Source organism: Nipponia nippon, unplaced genomic scaffold (assembly GCF_047370975.1).
Source record: "Nipponia nippon isolate SJK-2023a ecotype South Korea unplaced genomic scaffold, ASM4737097v1 scaffold_1, whole genome shotgun sequence".
Classification (NCBI taxonomy): Eukaryota; Metazoa; Chordata; class Aves; order Pelecaniformes; family Threskiornithidae; genus Nipponia; species Nipponia nippon.
The window spans coordinates 84,852,492-84,869,802 of record NW_028262290.1 but is presented as its reverse complement, the minus strand read 5'-3'; positions in this window follow the sequence as shown (position 1 = coordinate 84,869,802).

The following is a 17,311-nucleotide window of genomic DNA, read 5'->3' as shown; positions in this document are numbered from 1 at the left end:
AAGATAGACAGAACTTACAAGAGCAGGTTGAGAGTCTTGTGTGCATATTTCCTAAGTATGCATTCTTTATCTTTTGTTTAGACACATCTGATTTATGCCTTACCTCCAAGATGGAGAGATACAGACTACACTATTTGAAATATATTACTTTTAAGTGTAACTACTTAGTCTGTCAGCATTTTTTCCAGTGAGGATGTTTCCTTACTCAGCCATACCTTTTCCCTTTTGTTATACTTCTGACAGATTAAATCTTTTCCGATACCTGATTGAAGACAGGTAACTCCTCCAACCAATTTCTGACCTCTCTATTTGTATTTGAAGTTCTTCTTAAGCTTTCCAGTCTCCATTAATTTAATTCTATGCATTACTGCCTACTTTAATGCAGAATTGAAGGCAGAATCAATCATATTCTTAGAATTATTCCCTGATATTTTCCAACCTTCTCCCAAACAGATTTATATACTTTTCAAAGATGAATTGTTTTCTTTTGTTAGGAGTAGGCATAGGTAGCATTTATAACTATCTTTTTACTTCATGAAAAGTTAGATTACATAGTACTGTGGTAGGTAGAGGAGCTACCAATAAAATCCTAAAATCCCAATGCTGTAACAGCAAGCACTGAATTAAATTTAAAGTGAGTATTAGTCGTTTCAATAGGACAGGAATAGCAGGCTAGGGAGACAAGTAAAAACCAAAAAGTGGCAAATATCTTTTTAATAGGGAAAAGTTTGCTCTCTGTTCAAGAAAAATACAAAATTCTTATAAGGAGCTTTGAACTTGAATATGTTGAATGAGAAATGCCAGAAGCTAAGAGAAAGATTTGCCTGGAACTTACTTGGAGGAGAATAATCTGCACCACAAATAATAAATGGAGAAAAACACATCTGAACAGGCTAGCACAAAGGATATGTATTTTCATGTTCATTCACTTAGATGGTAGAGAAACAGACCCAATATACACATTGATAAATATCTGACATAGATATGAATGTCCTTTAAAAAAACAAAGCAAAATAGGTTTTGTTTCCTGTCCTGCCCCTCTCCCCCTCAAGGTCTCAGAAGCGAAAATTTACAGTTTGCTAGGAAAATGTAGATGTGATTCCTTGTCAGATTTGTCTAACAACTGCTGTATAACAACAACACCAACAACAAAGATGTCAGCAGCTTTTTGTATAATATCAAAGCACAATAAAGACAGGACCGTAAAAGTCCTGTAAAGACAGGACTCCTGCAGGTTGCATACTCTGACAAACAATACAGATAGCAGAAGTAAATGGCTAGCAACAGTGAAGTCTACAGTATTCCAGGCTAGAGTGGCAAATGACAGTAACTAACATTGTAGCTGAAAGACCAAGAGATGGGATTTGAACAATGGGTGCGAGATGTAGAACACTCTTCTCACTGAACCCAGCTGACCAGTCTAATGAAGGACTTCAACACATACATTCTCCTTTTAAGGCACCCTGATTCCTTCCATCCATGGCATTTGCATGTGGTATAGAAAAAAATCCATGGTACTGGAATGAGTAGTTACCACACAAAAGGAGGAGGAAAACAGCTTACCAGCTAACTACTCACAAAACCACAGAAAGAGAGAAGCAAGATAAAATTTAAACCAGGAATAAGCCTAAACAATACAATCAGAATTAGTTTCATGGAAACAGACCTATGAAGTCTGTTTTTGACAAAAGTTTTTTGTTTGGGTTTTTTGGTTTGTTTTTTTGTTGTTGTTATTTGGTTGGGGTTTTTTTGTTCTGGTTTGTTTGTTTTGTTTTGTTTTTAAGAAAGAGAAGTCAAGAAAGCCTGAAGATCTAAAGGTATAAGGAAAGAGGCTATAGAAACAGTCCACAGTGAAAAACACTTTGTGAGAACTTTCCAGGGAACAACCTCTGTTAACTATATTAATTCTAACTATAATACTACTCTGAATGTAACAGAAATCCTTATTTCTTTTGAACTGCAAGTTAGTGTGACATCTGAACTTACAATAAAGGGCATGAAAATAAAAATCTAATCATACTGAACACAGTGACCATATCATACACAGTGTTTAATAACACCAGGAATGAGAAAGATGTAAATGGCAAACAAAGTAATTCCATAACTTCTGAAGAAAAATAAGTCTATTATTTAAAATTCTATAAAAAGAATAATTAGTTACATCTCTAGTTTGACACAAATTTCATTGAAAAATGTTCTACTGTCAAATAGGAGTCTATGAAGACAGAAAATAAGTGGCAAGAAATTAAAAAAAAAAAGATAAACAAGGAATAACTTGTCTTTTCCTTTGAAAGCAGCCAAATTTCAGAAATAAAATAAGAAATAATGTTGGCACTATTCAAAAATAAAGCAGTAGTAGAACAATGATAACAGTTTTGTGTTATGAATCTGAAGATGCTCAAAGAAACTCTAAATCAATAGCCTAAAATTAGTACAAAACTATGTGGGAAAGTTACATATTGGCTCTTAATTATTGTTCTGCTTTTATGGAAATACTATTATTAGTGAACATATTAGTGAAAAAATACTATTATTAGGGTGGAGGATAGAGGAAAAATGACAGAGCACATGAATCATAGTAATTATGGACAATGAAACAACTCAGAACTACTCCAAATTGGAATGTTTTGTAGAAAACTAGAGTTATATCTAAAGTCAAGTAGATCTGTGGAAAAAGATACTAAGAGTGTCAAAGGAATATCCTGAAAGGGAGAAAGAAGGAACAAACCTGGATGCTTTTGGGGACCTACTAAATTATAGGACAGGGTTCTTAAAATATTGTCTCAAACACTAACAGGAAACTTAAAACAAATTTTAAAGTAAGACTATGTAACCACCACTGTTAATGAATATAGTTATCCTACTTTTATGAACCTTGTGGGAAAAAATCTAAACAAGAAACCATAGGACAGGAGTAGCTTTGACGCACGAGTTGGAATTCAGCTACAAGGAAACATACAGGTATACAATGACATAATATGGGAACAAGGCAATTCTTTCCCATGAAGATGGTCCATGTTACTTCTTGTTATTATTAAATAAGGCAGACCCACAGAAAAGACCCAGCTTCTTCAAAGGAGGAAAGAAGTGCTTGCATCTAAATACTGCAAAACACAGCTATTAGGAAGAACCAGAAATCAGACAGCACAAGTCAAGATATCTGAGCAGAACCAATAAAAGACAATTTCTTGTAAAACTACAAAGCAGACAAAGTTCTCTCAGCACATACATTATTTATTTTTTTTCAGTAAGAGATTTTACAAAGTTAATAAGACCACACAGATAAGCATTAAAAATAGAAAAGTCTGATCAGAAAAAAAGTTGCTTCGCTATTCCTCAGAAAAAACAAACATGAATGCTGCTTTGAATAGTTAAGGCTGTCTTAACATTGGAAGAAGAGGGACCACACTTTGAAAGGTCTGGAAAGCTTAGCATATACACATAAGTGTGAGAAAGTCTCAGAAATTTATGCCGTGGGGCCTTTCCTGAGAAGTTTTACCTTTTCTGGTTTGTAGTCATTGATATCGCAGTGTCCTTAAACTCCTGGGTCTTGGTCCTCCAATAACAAAGATTTCCCTATAAACAATTTTATAATTTATATTTTTAAACATCTTTAGAGTATGGGCAAGGCACTCAGATTTACCAGGTTCCATCAGACCTGAGTGAATAGCCTGTAAGCACATGCCTAAGGAAAGTCAGACAGAGGAACGCTCCTAACCTGATGTTTTTCAAGCCCCTCTCCAATACACTGACAATAAGGCGGGCTCTGATGCAATAAACTCAGTGGGAAAAGTTATTGTCATTATGACTTCCTAATGATGAACTTACACAACTAGTCCTCCAGTTGTCTAACTAGTGTTGAGATATGAATTGTGGGACTTACCTGCATCAATTAGCTCTACAACTCAATATGTAATACCTGGTAAGACTTAGCCTATTTCTTTATCAGGATGTTTGAATCTATAGTTCCTAAATATTACAAATTAGGGACAACTAAAAACTCCTCCAAAATTTTGAGAGATCACTAGGTCAGTGATTCAATGATTTCCTGAACCAAAAATACTTCTTTCAGCAAAAGTGATAGTTTTTTTATCAGGCGCTGCAGAGAGAAGAAAGAAGTACAGGGTAGGTATCCAACAGTAAGTTTATAAAGCAAGTTGAGACTTGTCATACCCTTGACTACCAGAGCTAGAACTTGTAAACTGAAGCTGAGACAGATGCTTTTGAAATGTTACATTTGATATCTTAACTTTTTACAGTAATGCAAAGTAATTCTTCCTTCACTGATCATTTTCACGTATGGGAATTTATCCTTACCATAACTACAAAGCTTTTAGTAGTTCATGCATGAGCTCACAGCACTATTGACACAGTTTTTGCAATGAATTATCCAAAAGCAGTCATCACAAAGTGCTCTTGGATAACTATTAATATTGCATATCCATTTTCTCCAGGCACATTCTATTTGATTCCTCCAAATAGTCCACATTTATACCCATACACAAAAACCTCACAAAAACTTTTATCAGCTCTTTAAAAGAAGTTATATTTGATCCTTTCCTGCCAAAGCTTTTAAACTTTTTTCGTCTCCTGTAGGTGCCATTTATAAGTGCTAATTTTATAATTTTTCAGGGAAATTTACTGGATAAAATTTACAGCAATGTCCAATTTAAGGAGTAAGCTTTGCAGTCTGCAGGAGATCATAGCACCTTGAGAATGAAAACAGGAAAGGCAGAGATATCTCCTACCCAACCAGGGAGAAAAAAACTAAACAAACAACTATTTAATCTGGACAGTATATAGCATATCATTAGTACCCCCTTTCGCTTTAAAAAAGATTATTGAGTTTACCTGCATAGATACAGCAGGTATCAGCTGCTTTTCCTTCTAAATGCCTTACAACATGCATATGAACACTGCCACCAACATTTCTGTTTAGAGACGAGCAGTCTGACATCCTAAATCCTTGTGCATCACAGGAATAGACTGAAATCAGACTTGCTTAGTAGATGCTCATTTCTAATAGTGGTAGTGACTGGCTGCTAAATGACAGGCAGAACACCCTGTTACTCCACTGATCTTGAGATGGGCTGTGTCAGGGATGAGTAGTTAGGTCACTTAAAGAATTACCAACAAAGATATTTGCAAAAAGTGATTGTAATAGAAATTTATAAAAGTGTGATCTAACAAAGTTCAATAGCAAGGTTCACTCTATTACTTATTAAATGAATGGAATATATATATAAAGAGAAAAAAAATCGAGGTAGAAGCTAATTAGAATGATTTACACAGAGGGTGAAAATACAAGGGTATAAAGGAGGCCCTCCCTTTGAGTCACAAGGTTCAGAATGGACCCCTTGCTTTCTAAACTCCTCCTCACAGAGGAGCCTGGGTGCAGCTGGATCCAGACTTCACCTTAGACTTTATTAACAGCTTATGTCTAAGGATTATACATGTTTAGCAGCAGTTTAAGGTTTATTCACAGTTAAAGAGAGAATCACAGGAATTTGGCAGCAATTAATCATTACTTAATTTAGCATTTACAAAGTGATTAAATAGGATTTACTACAATATTTGAATCAATTCACACACACACACACACAATGCATATAAAGGTACCTGTTAAAAATTTCCCTCAAGCTAAGTGAAATACTCACTTCAAATGATTGTCTCAACAGGCGAAGGTTGAGCCTCAAGGAGTGAGGGGTCCCCCAGAGTTCAGCCCAGGTCCTGTTGTCAGGCCTCTGAACTCTGCAAACTTAAGATTTCACAGACTTTGAGAAGTATCCCACTCGGAGGGAGACACTGGGCACAGCCTGCTGCGGCCCAGGAGAGCTCAAAGGGTCTCTCACTTGGTACCGCTGTTTATTGGGCCGCAAGATGATTGACTTTAGGCATCAATAAATTTCCATCCTAGCCACAATCCATGTTGGTAATTACTAGTGTTCTCAAAAATTCCACTAATGCTGGCACTGATCCTCCCGTACCAATCCACCCAAGTTACGATCCACAATGTTATGTTCCAAGACTGTCAGGGGATGACTGATTATTCCCACTCTCATTCCCCACCTTGACCAGGCAACCGAAGTTCCTGGTACAGTCAGTGCTGCTCCCCACCTTAGCCATGCAAGAGTTCCTGGTATGGTCAAGGGATGCTTAACTGCCAAACTCACTGCACAAAGGCCAAGTCTTGACGGGAATTCCTGAAATCGTAAAGTGGTCCAGGAGAGCAGTGAGAAAATGCACCACCACAGGCTGTAAGAGGTGATGAATTGAGCATAATGTCACATTTCTACTGGAGTCAACTGCAACTGGCCAATCAGTTGTCACACAAGGCTGAGATCAAAATCAAAGTCCAAAGCACATAAAGACTCTATTAACTATATGATCTGATGCAGATTTCTTTTTAAGTGTTTCCTGTGGAATTGTTCACTGATCCTAAATTGCAAGTAGCTCACTCTCTCAGATCCCATCCTGCACCTGAGAAATATTCCCAAGACAGTGAGTCAGTGAATATTTAATTTTAAAAGCATTTTTGTTCCTAAAAAGTTACATCCAGCTCCATCTAATAGTGCTGTCATGTAGAAGCCTTTTAAAATAATAACTTTCCGTAATTAGCAGTCTAAGCCTTTACCAGTTTAATTATTAAAAATTTCAAGGGATATGCATAAAATGAAATCCAAGTTCTTTGAATGTATAGTATGATCAATAATTATCATAGGAATACATTTGAATATATAGGTCAATATTTTGAAATTATATGAACATCTTATAGGAATAAATACATTATGTATAGCTCCCAATAAACATAAAAGAATATTCCACAATTAACACCTATTAATGTTATCACAAACCTTGAAAACACAAAAATATACTAAAAAATAATTCAAAAGAAACATTTTGTTCCCAACCACTCTAATCCCCAAAACCTATAAGGAAAAAAAAATGGGGAAAAGGAAGAGGTACTCAAAAAATTGGTTCAGTCTTTATTCCATCCTAGGGAAAATAGCGATTTACTCCTGGGAAAATAGTAAGACCTAGGTCCCTGTCCAAATATTTAATTTTCAAATGACTTATTCTTTCAAGTTTATAAAACACAACACCTTTATGAGATATTTACAATGTGCCATAGTATTGTGCAATATTGGTTTAGAACATTTCAGCTTGACAGACTGGAATTTGTTCATGAATACTGCTGCAGAGCAGCATAGAATTTGGCTTGGACTTTCAAACACAGTTCATAGTGTGCACTGTTGTAACTATATATATCTAACACTGTATTTGAAAAACATTCATTAAAACAACAGCTGAACTCACGAAGACACAAAGAATACTTAAATCATTAAACAGAATTTACTTCAAGAAAATTCACTAAGAAAATAACACGGTCATCCACATACTACATTGACACGACTATGGATACTGGTCTGATCTTCTGCGAGTTAAGTGATTTCTTGGTATTTATTTGAGAACTGAATGGACCTGGCTATTAGTTACAGCTACAGTAATAACACAGATTCACACTAGAAGGTGGATTCAATGTTGTTTCATTCATGCATTGAAACTGGGTGAGAATCCATGTGTGTTAACAGTGAACAGTAATGAAATTTGGGAATCAAGTGTACAGCTTCATTACAAGGATTATATGTGAAAAGAAATATGGTGAGTATATCCTATGAATTAATTCCCTGCAAATTCACCCACCATGCATGGGCAATATATATTGTCAGCATTAACGCTAAAGAAAAATACCTAATTTGTCTAATAGAAGTAAATGATAAACAAGACCACAGCATGGCAGAAAGGAAACATGTAATAAAATTTTTAGTTTATATTTCCATGGGCATTAGAATTGAATTTAGGGGCCTGGGGGAAAAAAAAAAAAAGGAAAAAAAAAATCCCCCTGCAACACCAGGGGTGGTGACTGCCAATCTCACCTGCATACAACCACAGCAAACAGCATGCAGGTGATTACTTACATATTCCCCTGACCATTTTGTTCTAGCAGTGGATGAAATGTCTGGATTTTTTTCCCCTTTAACTATAGATCATGAAATAAATTAGCATAGCACTGTGAAAATCTGTACAGTGTACTTCAAGTGGTATTTAATTCTAGTGGTTCAAGGAGGCAGAAGGTACTGTACAAATAAAACTTGAAAAAGCAACAGTATTTTTTCCTTCCCTCATGCAATTTTACTGAAATGCTCATTAGGACTTTTTTCTTTTGTCCTCTGAATAATTTTACAAAAACATTTGGTTTTCTGCACTGACACAGTGGATTTAAGGCTAAGAAATATGCTTAGAATAGACCTAGCTTCCTAAAGTACACTCAAGTTACTGTTTTTAAGATTTGGTTACATATGACTCTCAGTAATGTGTTTTAGCCACAATATGGAATTAAAGATCTAGTGATTTGTTTCCGCCACATGCACACTCTGGAGAATAGCATTTAAGAGGTTAACATACACTTGCACTGAGACAAAAACAAAGTATGAAAAAAAAAATTCTAATCCATTATTTACATAATAAGACTGTTATAAAGTTGTCAAACCATCATTTTTAGTGAAATCACATATCAGCACCCAAAACTCACAGATGCTCCATGGCTGCTTAGAATCTTTGAGCTTGGTAAGGTACCTTTTCCAATTAATTTCTCAGTGCATTCATCTGCTTGACTAATCTCTCCTGGAATCCTCTGTGAAAATCGGCATCACTTTTTTCTGCCTTTCAGTCTTCCGGAAGTGAACTAGTTTCAAGGGAGACATTACGTATATCATAGATAGCAGTTCAACCATTTTGTTCCCAATTATTTTTTATTTTTGTTTTAAATACTTTAGTCAAAGTGTTTTAAAGTGGTTTTGGTCCTGCGATGCATCCAGCTTACAATTACGGATGGAGGTACCATATCAAACACCCCATGCAATGTACGTGTGATAAAGAAGTACACCTTACATGCAAAGCCACAAATGTATTGATACTCTAATTAAACTATCAATGATCTGTTCAAAGAGTTATTATTCTCTTTACAAGAAATTCTCCAAACTCTCCAAGTATTGTTAGTTCTCAACAATAAGACTAGAAAGCTCCTTTACAGCACGTTTCACTGTATCTAGCTCTTTCTCCGTTGTTATGATCACCAACCTTATGTTCCTCAAGAACAAATGTGGGTATTATTATGGTAAATTGTGAGCATGCTCAGAGGCCACCCTTGGCATATGCACCGAATAACAACGTGGGTAGGATTAGAATGAGCGTACAAAGTATGTGCGTGCAGATCAAATGCACAAAGCTGTCTGGAGGGTGCTTGCCCAAAACTGATCATATTAAATGCCATGGCTGATAACCCTCAGCCTCTGATGATGTTTAAAGAGGAAGACAAACATCAGCCAAATTAAACAGTATCTGTGAAATTTTTAAACATACTTTGGAAATAAATGAAGAGGTCACCTGAGAAATATAAGAAACAAAAATTTGTAACAAGGCAGATGAGGACACCTTAAAGTAGAAATGGCAATACTCATCCTGCTGGCGCTATAACCTCTGTCTATGCTAAACAGCACGGCCTCCCCATGGGAGGCCATGAGGAGCTAGCACCCAGCCTGTACCCCACATGTCCTGTGGGAGGAGTGCATGTGATTAGAATTTTGGGGGTTCGGTTAACAGTTTAAAAATGCTTAGTATTCTGGCTTATCTGGTACAACAGATATTAATCCCAAATGGATTGATCAATGATAGCTGGTTAATAAAGGTTGCTAATAAGTTTATGAATTGCTTTGATCCCAGTTTAAGATTAAACTAGGTGAACTGAGCAGTTTTTCCCCGGTAACAGCTGGGAGATTCATGATGCTGATAGTGAATGTTACTTCTTCCTCATCTTATGATCAATCATAGCCTATTTTTACATACTCTCAAACATGCACTGTACCTTGCTTTTTCTTCACTGCTCTGCAGTTCCATGTTCTATCTGGATTGAATATATATGACATGGTTTACATATACTAAATACTTATTCTTTGGTCCCTTTGTTAGCTCTAAAATCAGTTTTCCCAATTCAATGTTGCATTCCTTTAGTGACCAGTAACTGACTACTGATGATTTGCTCATAGCCCTGGACCTCTGGTTTCATCATGTGCCCACATCTCAAAAGCTGCTGCTATCAGCCCACACCTGTACCCTTCTAAACTGCATTTTTATTCTATCATCACATATAACCCATTCTACACAGAACTACTTATCGTTACTATTACTTACATAAATTATTACTTATTATAACAATAGCATTACAGCACACAATCATACAGACCTAAAGTCATACACAATTACATTAAACAACTTAGGTAATAGTCACTTGGTTGTTTAACAATTGCCATTACAGCTAAAGGAGGTAAAATAGAGCTCTAGGCCAAGAAAAGCTCAGACAAAGCAAACCTGTCAAATACTAGTGCTGAGCTTCTGCTGAGTTAATACAGTGCCTCCAGTCTGTTACTAGCAAAGATAATACTGTATTTATTGGGCTACAAGGTTACACCTACTAAATTCTTATAGTTCATTTTATCACTTTGTTTCATAACTTGCCCTACCAACACTTCGTATAAGACAAATCTCACGAATCACTAATAAAAAGAAAAACTTTTGGGATGTGGCCATGTCCCTCAGACTTCTTAAGTGTACATGAACGCAAAAAGTGCATTTACTTTCATGCCATGGCTTTACTTTCACATGCTTTTATATTCTGATCATCTATTGGCCCTACAGATTATCTGGCAAGCCTACCTAATAAGGTATTTAAAACACACTTAGTATTTTTTTTATCGCCTTCTGGCTTTGCCTTCAAATTTGCTTCTTGGCTTTTTTACATAAAGTTTGCAAAAGCATATGGTTGTTGTCCTCATCTGGACAAAAGTCCAACTTAGTGAATGATGCACTCTTATTAATTTAACTAACCCATTGTCAGGGAGCTGTAAGAGCTGGGCTGCCCAGTGAGGGAGGATAAGCAGGAAACAAGGATGATCCCAGAAAAGGCAGTCCCAGCCCCCTCACTAACCAGGGCACAATACCCAAGCAGGGTGCTGATAGCAGGCTCCATTGATGGTCCCAGACAGTCAAGATGATGAACCAGGTCCAGAATTCATCCAGGGAGTCCAGTCAGAGCTGTAGGAGAAGGGGCTAAAGACAGAACTGGAAGTAAGACTACAACATAGCTACAAGGCCCCTTCAGGAGTTAGAACTACAAGTAAGAACAACCACAACATAGCTGTAAATGGAGCTCCCAGCCTAACGGGCTGAGGAGGCATGGCCTGGAGGTCCCAGGTGAGGCTCCTCAGGTGTGGTGGGTTAACCTTGGCTAAAGGCCAAACTACCAATCTCTCACTCTGCCTCCTCAACAGGACAGGCGGCGAAAATAAAGTGGAAAACCTTGTGGGTTGAGATAAAGTCAGGGAAATCACTTACCTGTTGCTGCTATGCGCAAAACAGCCTTGAAATAGGGAAAATTAATTTAACTTATTGCCCGTTAAAACAAATTCAGGTAGCGAGAAACCAAATAAAAAAATTAAAACAGCACTTTCCCCTGACCCACCCCACCCTGTTTCCCAGGCTCACCTTCACCCCTTGATCCCCAACTCCTCAACCTCCTCACGCTCGAGCAGTGATGGGGAATGGGGGGCTGTGTTCAGTCCACAGCAGCTCCTCCCTGCCGCTCCTTCCTCCTCACACTTTCCCCTGCCCCAGCCCGGGGCCTGCCCAGGGGCTGCAGGGAAACACCTGCCCCAGCGGGGTCCCTCCCGGGGCCGCAGGGGAATCTCTGCCGGGGCGCCTGGAGCCCCTCCTCCCCTCCTCCCGCTCCCCCCTCGGGGCTCGCAGGGCTGTTTCTCACCCTGCTGCCCTCAGCCCCGGCTGCCGGGCAGCGTTTCGCCCTTCCTCACCCAGGCTTTCCCCGAGGCGCCCGCCCGTGGCTGAGGGGCTCAGCTGGGCCCTGCGCTGGGGCCGCTGGAGCCGGCTGGAACCGGCTGTGTCCAGCGCAGGGCAGCCCCTGTGGGTGCCACCACGGTTCATGAGGGCAATTAGAGCTTTGTGGTGTGGTCAGGGCCCCGACACCAGCTATTTAGCAATGCCAGATGCCTCTTCTCAAGTTTTGTCTTTTCCTACCACATACAGTATCCCACCCACTTGCAAAGATTCAACTCTTTTAGTTGCCCACGTTTGCTTCTTTTTAACAAGTTTTTTTTTTTCTTTTGCTGCTGTTGTAAAGATGTTTAATTTTAAATACATGATGCTGCTCTCACAAAGTGACTCCCTTTAAGAGGAAAACCCCATGTGAGACTGTTTCTCCTCTTGCAGTTTCCCCAGCCAGCTCTTCCACGAAGCAGTGGCTGCTCATGTCCGAGCAGCCAGACCCCACAGCGCGGCATGCACCTACCCCTGTCCAAGCATTATACCCACGCAGCAATGGGGCTTGCTTTAGAGGCTGATGGACTCAGATCTTTTCCACTGCTTTTGGTGTGCTTTGCTACTACTTCTTGATCTCTTCACATAATTCCTTCTTCAGGAGAAGCCACAAATTTGGGGATTTTTGCTGCTCTGCTAGTATGTATTTAAAGAGAGTGATAGGCACAAATCATGCAAACACAAATGCTCAGATTTCTAGCATTTTTTCTACATTATTGTTTTACAGAATTTTCTCTCAAATATTTTCTCTTCATCTCCTGACTTTTCAAATTTATTTTTTCATTTTTACTCATGTTTTTTTAATGATTTTGAGTCCAGCAATATTATGCCTTTAAGCTGAGTTTGCTTTAGTTTCTCCTGGTATTGAAACATATCAAGATTTCATTACCATTTTTCTTTCTGCTATTTGAACCATTAATAATTTAACTTTTTCAAAATATGACCTATTTTCCTAATGTAGACAAGCCTATAACATTGGCTATCTATGAAGAAAAATAAGTCGATTCAGTTATGCAAATAGTTAGCAAATGAAAAAGAGGATTGAGTTTCTTTGCAATACGACTTACATTTCTAACAAGTTGTAAAAAGATAAAGTATAATGGGAATATGAGGGGGAATAATCAGAGCAGCCTTTATAAAGGGAAGGTTTGCCTGAGCTGTCTACCAACATTCTTTGGAGAAGCCAGCAAGCATATAGATAAGCAACATTGCAATCCTTCCCTTCCCTTCCCTTCCCTTCCCTTCCCTTCCCTTCCCTTCCCTTCCCTTCCCTTCCCTTCCCTTCCCTTCCCCCTTCCCCTCCCCCTTCCCTTCCCCCCTCCCTTCCCCCTTCCCTTCCCCCTTCCTTCCCTTCTTCCTTCCCTCCTTCCTTCCTCCCCACATGTACATACACACTATTTTATTTTGGTCATTCCCACCAATCATTCCAGGACAAGGCTATCTGTATTTTAAGTTTTGTTAATCAACATTGCTAAAGAGGTGGAGATGTGAATCAGTGCAAGTAACATCAAGAGATTATCAGACAGCTGGTTACCAAAACTCAAGAGGATGATACAAAGGCTGAGGAGAGGGGGAGCGGGAAAAGGAGAGGGATTAATCCAAAATTATTTGAGTCTTTCCTCTCTCCCACACCTAAGACAAGAAACAAACAATTCAAGAGACAGGATTTCAATATTGCCATATATTAGGAAAGAAGTTCATCAAATACAGTTAAGCTGTAGTCAAGAAAAAAAATTAGAGTTTTAGGAGTTACTAGAAATGGAATAAAGAGCAAAACTGGAACAGGCATAAATGCGTATCTATGATGTGCCCATGTTTTGAATATTGCAGTTATGATCCTCAGTGTCAAAAGAAGATAATAAAAGGTTTGTTTTGATTATAGATTACTTGTGTATAAAGAAAAGAGGTGACTGAAGGGGTATCTCACCATCTACCCCAAAATCATTAGCCTGGTGATACCACCTAGTGTTGGTAAGAAGTTGTGTGCTTCATGACCTACCCTAAGTCAAGCAAGAATAACACACTGACTGAAATAACTCATTTCAAATGCTGTCTTGAATATGGCTAACTACCAGGCGATATGCAACAATGATTCTCACATAAATTTCTAGGTCTCCTGGCAGTTGTAGAGAGAGATAAGGTCTCCCCTCAGCCTCCTCTTCTCCAAACTAAACAACCCCAGCTCCCTCAGGCGCTCCTCGTAAGACTTGTTCTCCAGACCCTTCACCAGCTTCGTTGTCCTTCTTTGGACACACTCCAGCACCTCGATGTCCTTCTTGTAGTGAGGGGCCCAAAACCGAACACAGTACTCGAGGTGGGGCCTCACCAATGCCAAGTACAGGGGCACTATCACCTCCCTGGTCCTGCTGGTCACACTATTCCTGATACAAGCCAGGATGCTACTGGCCTTCTTGGCCACCTGAGCACACTGCTGGCTCATGTTCAGGTGGCTGTCAACTGACACCCCCAGGTCCTTTTCTGCCTGGCAGCTCTCCAGCCACTCCTCCCCCAGCCTGTAGCATTGCATGGGGTTGTTGTGACCCAAGTGCAGGACTCGGCACTTAGCCTTGAATCTCATACAGTTGGCCCCGGCCCATCGTTCCAGCCTGTCCAGGTCCCTCTGTAGGGCCTTCCTGCCCTCCAGCAGATCGACACTTCCACCCAACTTGGTGTCATCTGCAAACTTACTGAGGGTGCACTCAATCCCCTCATCCAGATCATCAGTGAAGATATGGAACAGGACCAGCCCCAACACTGAGCCCTGGGGAACACCACTTGTGACTGGCCGCCAACTGGATTTGACTCCATTCACCACCACTCTCTGGGCTCAGCCGTCCAGCCAGTTTTTAACCCAGTTCGAGTGCACTTATCCAAGCCGTGAGCAGCCAGCTCAGAATGTAATGGTATGTTGGATAACTGCAAAGAGCCACGTTGACATAAGCTCTTCTTTAAAGGTCAAAAACAGTTGGTAAAAGCTTTGTTGACCTGCATGATGTTGATGTTCTAAATAGGGTTTACTAATACCAGGTGCCCACAAATTAGCTTGGAAACTGCAGTGGGGGGGAAGTAAACATCTGAACATCACTTCTTGAGTAGATCAGCAACAGAAATGGAAGGGCATAGAAGGGTAAGCATAGTTTTCAGCTGGAGTATAATCGTTTTCTTATATGGTTCCCAGTCCAATATCTCTGAAGTTTAAAATTAAAACACAGAGGTAAAATAATGAAAAAGACCCAAAGGGTATGCAAAAAGGATGGAAATTACCTCTATATAGGAAACCAGTGAAAACGTATGTCCTTGTCTAGAGGTATTACAAGTCTTGGGGCTTTTTGTTACTAGAACTTCCCACAGGAAGTAAGAAGGATCATGCTGATACATAGGAAAGAGGATAAGTAACTGGAAGTCACCATAGAATTCATATCTGTAGGATGTAGACGACTACAATCAGATGAAAGATTTGAAAGCTGACTATGCTAAATTTATTCTTGTAGGTTAAAATTTGTTCAATGATTAGCCTAAGGCTCTCTACACTGAAATACAGCCACAGAAGCAAGGATAGAATGAGTACAAGAGTTGTGCCAGAGGCATCCCCTAATCCTACCCATTGCTTCCTGTCTGTTCAAAATTAGCTAATAAAAAAAGGATAGGCGTACACTCTCTCTCCTTACCTCACTTGAAAGACTACACTAGGAACAATAATGTGCCAAATAGGGCAATGATGCATATCAGTTCCCTTTGTGAGGAATGCACATTGTTTTCCTTTTTCAGTACTGAAATCAAAGCCCCAGGATGCTTAGCCATCCATGCCTTATGTGTAATTCAAGAACCGTGCAAAATGTCTCCCTCTTCCCCCTGCCCCCCCCCCCCTTACACTTATCTTCCTCTCTCTCACTCTTAGTAACTCTCTCTCAGAGGAAGAAGTGTTGCAGAAGTACCACACCCTTTGCCAAAGGCATTGCCCTATCTATTTGTGTTCATTTTGAAAGCAAATAGGTAAGGAGAAAACAGTTAAGATCTCTACAATGATAAAACACTGTCATTTTGATTCAATTTTTATCACAAAAGCAGTCTCCTCCCTTCCAAGAGTTTTGATGTCGGTGGGGCTTCCACTTTTCAAACAATTTCTTAAAAACAATTGGGATAAACTTGGAAAGATTTTTACAGTATATGACAAGGTCTTGCCTTGCCGTACATTACTCCTTTGGAAATTGTAATTTGTGATCAAACCTACCAGTTACCAGCATAAGATCTCATTTTTATTCCTGTCCAAATTATAGAAAAATGTAACTTGCTATGTTTCCTCTGACCAGCATCTCTGCTTAAAACTGCCAGTAGCACAAGATATTTTTGATTGTACAAGTCCCCTTCTCGTTGAAAGGCTGCAATAAAAAGTAACCACAGACAATATTTTAGAGGATTATGCCTCTTGATTTAGATTGTATAAAAGACTTCAGATTTTTAAAAAACCTGCATGCTTACGGGTTTTTTTTTGTTTATTTGTTCATTTTAGTAACACAGGGAAAGAGGCAAAGAAAATACATTGTAAATATACAACACATAATCATCTAAAAGATTTTTCTACTATTTTTACTTAAGATAATCTTAGAAGAAAATCTTTTAGTATTTTATCTAGAAAAAAGTACACTAAAACATTAATTTCCATTTAGGCTTTTTGTACATAATAACACCCATATTCCTTTTTCCAGATCTTTCTAGATGTTTTTGCATACTGAAAGTAACTATGTGAACTTCTAATTTTAATGAAAAAAAAAACAACAGAACCAAAACAACAAAAACCCAAGAAACCAAAACTCAGATTTTTGAAAGGTTAAGTGGAGAGGTACACTCAGTGGCATTCAGAAGTCTGCTTTCCTATACCCGTATGTCATTAAAAAGTTACTGTTAATTTACTCACAAATAAGAAATGCACATAGCTGTAATACCTCAAGATCTTGGCAATAAAAACCAGATTCTCTAGTAGTTTATTTTCCTCACTCATTGCCTGGAGAGATAACACAATTATCTAAATGTTGCATAGAGTTTTCGCTTTCCCTACCCCATCACAAACTTCTACTTCTGCTGTTGTCTTAACTTTGCCTGGGAAGAAAAGAGAAGAGGTCCAGGAACAGATTTATTCATTCATTTCTGGTGAAAACCATCTTTGGACTTTTTGACCTTGCCTGTGTTATATTTTATAATTGCCTGACTACACTGTTTAACCGTTTAATTTGCTAACAGCACAGAAATGATAGAATCACCCTTACTGCAGATGACATTTATATTTATATAAAAGCACTTAAACTGACAGAGCTGGTTTAAAGAGGCAGCTACTACAGCAAGGGCTGCCGCAGAGCTGCGGTTTGGG